The sequence below is a fragment of the Raphanus sativus genome, unplaced genomic scaffold (assembly GCF_000801105.2).
Source record: "Raphanus sativus cultivar WK10039 unplaced genomic scaffold, ASM80110v3 Scaffold2529, whole genome shotgun sequence".
Classification (NCBI taxonomy): domain Eukaryota; kingdom Viridiplantae; phylum Streptophyta; class Magnoliopsida; order Brassicales; family Brassicaceae; genus Raphanus; species Raphanus sativus.
In genome coordinates, this window is record NW_026617837.1 from 1 (window position 1) to 7078 (window position 7078).

Sequence of the window (7078 nt, forward strand, 5' to 3'; positions counted from 1 at the left end):
CCAAGAGTTACAGTTTAGTGTTTAGGATTTACCAAGGTTTAGGGTATATCCAAGAATTTAGGGTTTAGTGTTTGGATTTTTACCAAGGGTTTAAGTTTGTCCAAGGGTTTAGGGTATAGTGTTTAATGTTTATGATTTACTCTTTTGTGACGATTTAAAATTGTTAAAAAAAATTCATCTTTTGGCAGCTACTAATATTTTTCATTTATTTAAAACTTAACACAAATTATTATTATTTTATTTATTATATTTTATAAAATTGTACATTAATTGGCAAACTATGATTAGTTGGTAATTCACCCAAGAAAATTCATGATAAAATATTAAACTAGGAAACATTCATATAAAAAAAAAGTTGTGGTAGTTAAAAGATAATCGATGATTAAAAGAATGTTTACATTTTTATATTTCTCAAAAAAAAAGGTTTACGATGAGGGGATACAGAGAGAGAGAGAGAGAGAGAGAGAGAGAGAGAGAGAGAGAGAGAGAAGAGAGAGAGAGAGAAGAGAGAGAGAGAGAGAGAGAGAGAGAGAAGAGAGAGAGAGAGAGAGAGAGAGAGAGAGGAACTACGATCCACTTATGCACTTATAATAATAACATAACATGTAGTATATGAATTAGACATAATGATACATAGAGATTGAGAAAGAATTACAATCTACTTATATTTATACTAATAGCTAGACGGGTAATATATGAATCATATGAATGCCCGCACGCATGATATGATCGTAATTACCTTTTTATCCTTTTCAAAAAACTAAAATGTTTATGATGAGAGAGAGAGAGACTTATATGTGTATAAACCTAATGAGAAGATACAAAGATACAACGAGAGTGAAATTAATTACGATCCACTTATGCACTAATAATAATAGCTATACATGCAATATATAAATCATATCGATGCCCGCACATGCATGATTTATTATTCCATATTTCAAAGTATATGATAATAATTTAAACCTCAAAGTATATTGAATTAAGTAATGTCTAAAATGCTTATAGTTTGAACCACAAAAACTGAATGGAGAACAAATTTAGTTTTAGTAATATAAACATATGAATTGTATTTGAATAATACATATTTATATTAATAACATAAAACATCTGAAGAATAAATTTAGTTTTAATAATACATAAAATATTTGATTAGATATTAATAATATTATACATAAAACATAAGAATCGTATTAATGCCCGTGTGCGGGCATTAATACGATTCGTATGTTTAAAATAAAAATATGTTAAAATCTTAATCTTATTTTTAAAACACTCATCAATACTGATAAAATCTGAGAGAGAGAGAGAGAGAGAGAGAGGAGAGAGAGGGAGGGAGGGAGGGAGGGAGGGAGGGAGGGAGGGAGGGAGGGAGGGAGAGAGGGAGGGAGAGAGAGAGCCATAGAGAATAAACAAAATGAGTTCGAGAGTAAGATAAAACACACAAACTCAAATTCCAAACTAATATATACTTTCTAATATTTTCGAAAAAATTGCTGATCTAACCATCTCATTCCGCGCAAGGCGCGGGTTACTACCTAGTTATCCTATTAAAACCAAAACACAAACTATAGTTAAATAAAATGTAAAACGATGGGCCTAAGAGAGGCTTCATACGCTACATCACATAATTTCTTGTGTCGTGACTTCTAAGCCAACGCCTTTTGCAGGTTCTGCAGAGGCTATGACTCAGGCAGATGAAGAATCTGAAGCACTACAAGAAACAAGGAGATTGATACAGCATCGCTTGTGCAGAAATACAAGAAACTGCGTACCACTTATTATAAACGAGCATTGATTCACCTTGCGCAACAACCTCACCATGGGTTGAAACTATGCCAAGCTTTTGGACACTGAAACTGAATTCACAACCGAAGTCTTTTTTTTTGTATGTCTTAACTCTTATGAGATGCTGTAAAAATAAATAACTACACAACAAGGGGAAAAAAGAAACAAAAAACAGAAACCGTCTTTAAGATGTTCTTCTCAAACAACTTGTGTTTCATCCGTGTGTTTCTTCACTCATTCCAGCAGGCCAGCTTCCTTGAGTGCGCTCTTGTACTCTTCCTCTGAGTTCCCAAGACTTTATCTCTTTAACCTGTGCTTCAAAGTAGCGCTCGATCTTCTCCATCACCTCTATCTCCCTCCTATCATCGAGGAGGAGGTTGAACACAGCTCCTGCAATACAAATGCTTAGTTAATAAACAACGCTTAGCTCATGGCAATACTAACATATATAAAAAAGAAAGAACCGACGCTCACCTTTACGACCAAACCGGCCAGCTCTTCAACTCTGTGAAGGTAAACCTCGTAATCTGGCTCACCAGTGTCATACTTAGTAGGCAGATTATAATTGACAACCAGATTCACCTGTAAGTTTATGCGTAACCGAGCAAAAGGCCATTAACTAAGAAGCATTTTGCAGAAAAAAATAGATTAGGAAAAGGGGCAAAAGGATGCTATTTACTCGCTGTTGGTCAAAACCTCTGGCAAGGACATCGGTTGCAATGAGGACTTGAGTTAGGCAGTCTTTGAACTCCTTCACTATCTATCTCTCTCCTCCTGAGTCAAATAACATGAACACTGGTGACATCATACCCCATTTCCGCAAGAGCTTTGTGCACTTTGCCTGCCGACACCTTGTTCTCACGAATATTATGGTCTGGCCAATATCCCAAGCTCCATAATCTGATCTTTGATGACTTCAATCTGTTTTTGCTCCCTTGGGCAGACCACCTTATACTGCTTTACTGAGTCCAACTTCAGATCCTCTCTTTTACAAATAGTTGGTTGGGGTCCTCGACTGTCTTCTGAACAAATCTTTGACTATTTCGTTAAAAGTTGCCGAGAACAGAAGAACCTGTAAAAATTAAGGTCAAGAACACAAGCACGTGATCAGTTTTAGCACAAGAAAGTAAAAGCAAAGAGTTTCCTTTAAACTTAGACTGACAGCCACCTAAAAAAAAAATGAAATAACCCAGAACAACGTTACTAGCAGTGAGCAAAGATTCATGCCTTATCTAACATAAAGGGCTCTAAACAATGGAGAAACACACAGCTGAGTTGATTCTAGTCACTAAGAGCGTTGAGTAGAATATCTTTTTGTACCTGGATATCAACTTAGATATGGCCACTAGAAATCAATAGTCATCCTACTTAGGATCAAGAACAGCTTCAACATACTTATTGGTAATTGGGATTAACTCTCTTAATGTCCTTCATTATCCTCAAGGAATCATCCCTAAACCATCCTGCAACAAGAATGAATTGAAAACTTCAACTATCAAACATATGAATGACATTTATACAGAAACTGAGAAATACAAAGGCCAAACACCGTAGCAAGCATATGGTCAGCCTCATCAAAAACGAGAATCTTGAGATGATTAAGATCCAGCTTCTTGAACGATATCCACTTCTTAAGTGTCCCAGGGGTGCCAATCACAACTTGGGCTGAGACAGATGCTCTTCTTGCAGGGATAACACCTGATTAGACTCAGGGACAGCAAGTTCAGCAGTGATCCCAGTAAACTTGCCCATCTTCTGAAGAACTTCCATATTCTGACAATTTATTACAACAAAACTCTTAAAACAGAATTTTCTCAAAGTCAACAATGAGACGGACCAAAGAAAAGAGACCTGGATAGCTAATTCACGGGTGGGACAGATGCAAAGAGCTTGAGGCTGTCTGAGATTGGGGTCAACACGACTGAGCATTCCAAGAACGAAACAGGTGGTCTTGCCAGATCCGTTATGCGCCTGAGCAATGAGATGCTTGTGAGGGGTGTGATTATCATTGTAAACTGATGGCTTGGATCTTACTCGGTTTCTCGAATTTCATCTCAACGTACAAGCCTTTCATCAACTCAGGTGACAAGTTCAAATCTTCAAACCTACTCGCTGATGTATATGGTGTCTCACCCGAAGTAACCTAACAAACAACAAAGAAGAATGACGAAATCAAACTCAAACCTACTCAGATCTAAGTTCGATTGAGGTAGTAATACGCTTTTATGTTTGAGTTTCTTTGGCTTCGGGTTCGTCAAGCACAGATTCCTCTTGATAGTCAAGGAATTGAGCTCTGAGACTGCGGCTGCTTTCCTCTTCTCTTCCTCTTCCTCTTCGACATCGCCCCACTTTGTCTTCTCCGTTGTCATCGTCGGCTCTGTTTTCTCGCCGGTGATTTGTGCTTCCGTGGAGGATGAAGATGCTTCACTGGTGGAGACTTTCTCTACAGTATCCGCCATTCTAGGCTGCGAATCGGAGACAAGGAAGGAAGCAAGAAGATGAAGAGAAACTCTGTTGAGATATTTAACTCAACACAATCAATATGTACAGTATATTTTATTTTACTCGGCTGCCTCTGAAACGAGTGTTTTACACTGGAGGTCACTTTTGACAACTTTATTACAAGTTAAGTCACTTTCTTCTCTTAAGATAGTTTCTAAAACTAAAATGACCACAGCTCACTACAAATACTTATTTCTACGATCGACTAGATTTAAATAGATGTAATTGTAAAAGTATTTTACTTGGTTCAACTAAATTCTCAAAGACAAAACCTCGGTTCCTATTCCGATCTCCGCTCTAGGCTTTTTGTGTAAGCCGACATAGACTAAAGATGGTTGGAAGAAGAACATGGATGATTATCAAAGGGAAAGCATCTTCCATCTGAAGATAAAGCTCACTAGAATCCTTTCTTAATGAGACGAATCAACTCTATGTCAAACATCGAGAATTTCTCCGGTGAATCAGGTTACGGATTTCCGATCGGTCAAAACATATGGTTCATTATTATTCGTTTTTACTTCATACCTTTGTTTCACTTCACCCGCCGTGTCGTCTTCTACCTTGCGATCTTTACAAACTCAAAGTCCAACCACCATAGCTGCACCGAGTCGACTGAACAGAACCGCCTTATGCTCCACCGCCTTGTTGTTATTGTTGTCAGAAAGTTTTACGGTTCAAAAAGAAAAATTTTAAATCTTTTTGTAATTTGCTCTGGCCGTTGTAAACTATCATGTGAAATAATTTGGTATAAAGTTAAATCCCTTTCTGTGTGAACATGATGGATTTAGTAGTTCACGTTTCTACTGATTATGTTCCCCTTTTCTTTAGTTTTGTTACTGTCTTTTGGATCTTGTCCTGATGAAATGTGAGCTTAGTGAAAGGTTGTTCTTTCTCTAGCTGGATTTATTGTTACTCTTACTCATTTTGTAGCTTTTTCTCGTAGTTGATGGTAGTTAAATCTTCTTGAGTTTTGTCCTTTTTGTTTTGCTTACAACTTGTGAATGCAGACGTTTCTGACTCTCTAATTGTAGATCTGTACAGAACTATCAAAGGAACAATAGAAGTGAAAGGCCTCACTCTCTGCCACCTCAAATCACATCTCCGAGGTTTGTGAGTTGTTATTTGCTCGTTTGCCTTCAATAAACTAATTCAAGAGTTATGTGTTTCTAATCAACTGTAACAACACCTTAGATTCTGAGATTTACTAGGGTTTCACGTAGACTGAAGTTAATTTTCAGTGTAGCTTCTCAAGTTCGATGTGTTATAGCAATTTGCTTAATGGTCTTATACATCCATCCTTTATGTTTTCGTTGGCAGAAATTCCGTCTAGAGGAGGCAAGCTTGCAAAGAATCAACAGAGAACTCCAAAGATGGTATTCTTTTCATATGATATCAAGAATGAGCTTGAGAGCGCAAAGCTTTGGTTGGTTAAACCAGCTGGTGGCAAGAATTTTTCTCAGATTTGGTTTTATTTTCGAGCTTTATGAGTTATGTTACTAGACTTGGATTTGATGATCGTCATCATAGATATATAAATACATGTTTAGGTGTTTGTTGCTGCTTTATCAACAACATCACAAGGGTTCATGCATCTCAAATTATAAATTAATAAATTTGATTAAATCAATTTTGCCTTAGCTAACGCTGAGCTACCTATCATATTTTGAGATAATGTGCTCTACATAGTGTTTTCCACACTTGTAAAACCAATTGTGTGAACTTTTTAAAAACATGTCCACCTCACATAATGTCCATGTGTACATTATCTAGAAAGTGGACACCATTTTTATAGCGTACACTAGCTTTGTCGTGATACGATTTACATATGTGTGTTTTAGATGTGTCCAAACTAGCGACATGTACTTATGTTGTTGTACACATGTATAGTACGCCATATACACCAGTTTATATATATCCACATTTACACCTGTTATATATATCCACATGTATATCGGTTTTGATACAGCCTGGAAAACAGACTATATGAATTGATGAACTGAGGTTCAACCTGAAAACAAAGAAGATAGATTTTTATGAGTTTTATGAGTTTTTATAAAAGTAAAACAGAAAAAAATGCAAGATGAATGAGATGCTGATGATAATGATAAATATATGAATAATAAAAAGAAAGGATAGGATGGAATTAGGCTGCTGGATGTGTATCACTCTCAGCCTAATTAGTTGATGATTGAAGTGGATTGAGATGGTGCTTTGCTTGCTGGTTGTGTAACTCTCTCAAGCTTGGCAAATGAATGGGATGGAAGGAAGGGTGGATTGAGGACGCCACAAGACACTATGGAAAGGAGTCTTGATAAGTCAAGGTGCTCTGGAGCTGCTTCTCACAAACTCTAAAGACTTTAAACAATAGTTTTAAGAAAACTAGAAAACTGAATAATTCTTATTACTTTCAAAGATGGGTGATTAACAAGACTAACTAGATGGGTTTATATAGGCTCGACCTTGGGACTCTCTAACAGTCTAAAAATGACTTTAGGAAAGAAATAAAATTGAAATAAAAGTCTTGGAAGCAAAGGCTTTGATGGTTCCATGTAATCTTCCTTTAGTTTGATTTATGCCTTCTTCAAATGGGAAACTTGTAAGGACTTGTATCTTGATAGCTTCTGGACGTGGCCATGATCTTGAAGTCTTCCTGATGTGTCTCTGAATGTCCTTAATGAGAAATATGCCGTTGGTCTGAAAGATTTCAAGAAGAAACTCATTTAGGCTTGTAGTGTCAAAGCTGCCAAATATGGAATGTTGGTGCAAATGATGATCCTCCTGATCTCCT

General features: G+C 36.7%; 1 pseudogene; it reads right to left on the bottom strand.

Annotated features, from left to right (window-relative positions):
* Nucleotides 1-2022: 2022 nt before the first annotated feature.
* On the bottom strand, nt 2023-4247 carry LOC130505725 (DEAD-box ATP-dependent RNA helicase 38-like; annotated as a pseudogene).
* Between the last annotated feature and the right edge of the window lie 2831 nt (nt 4248-7078).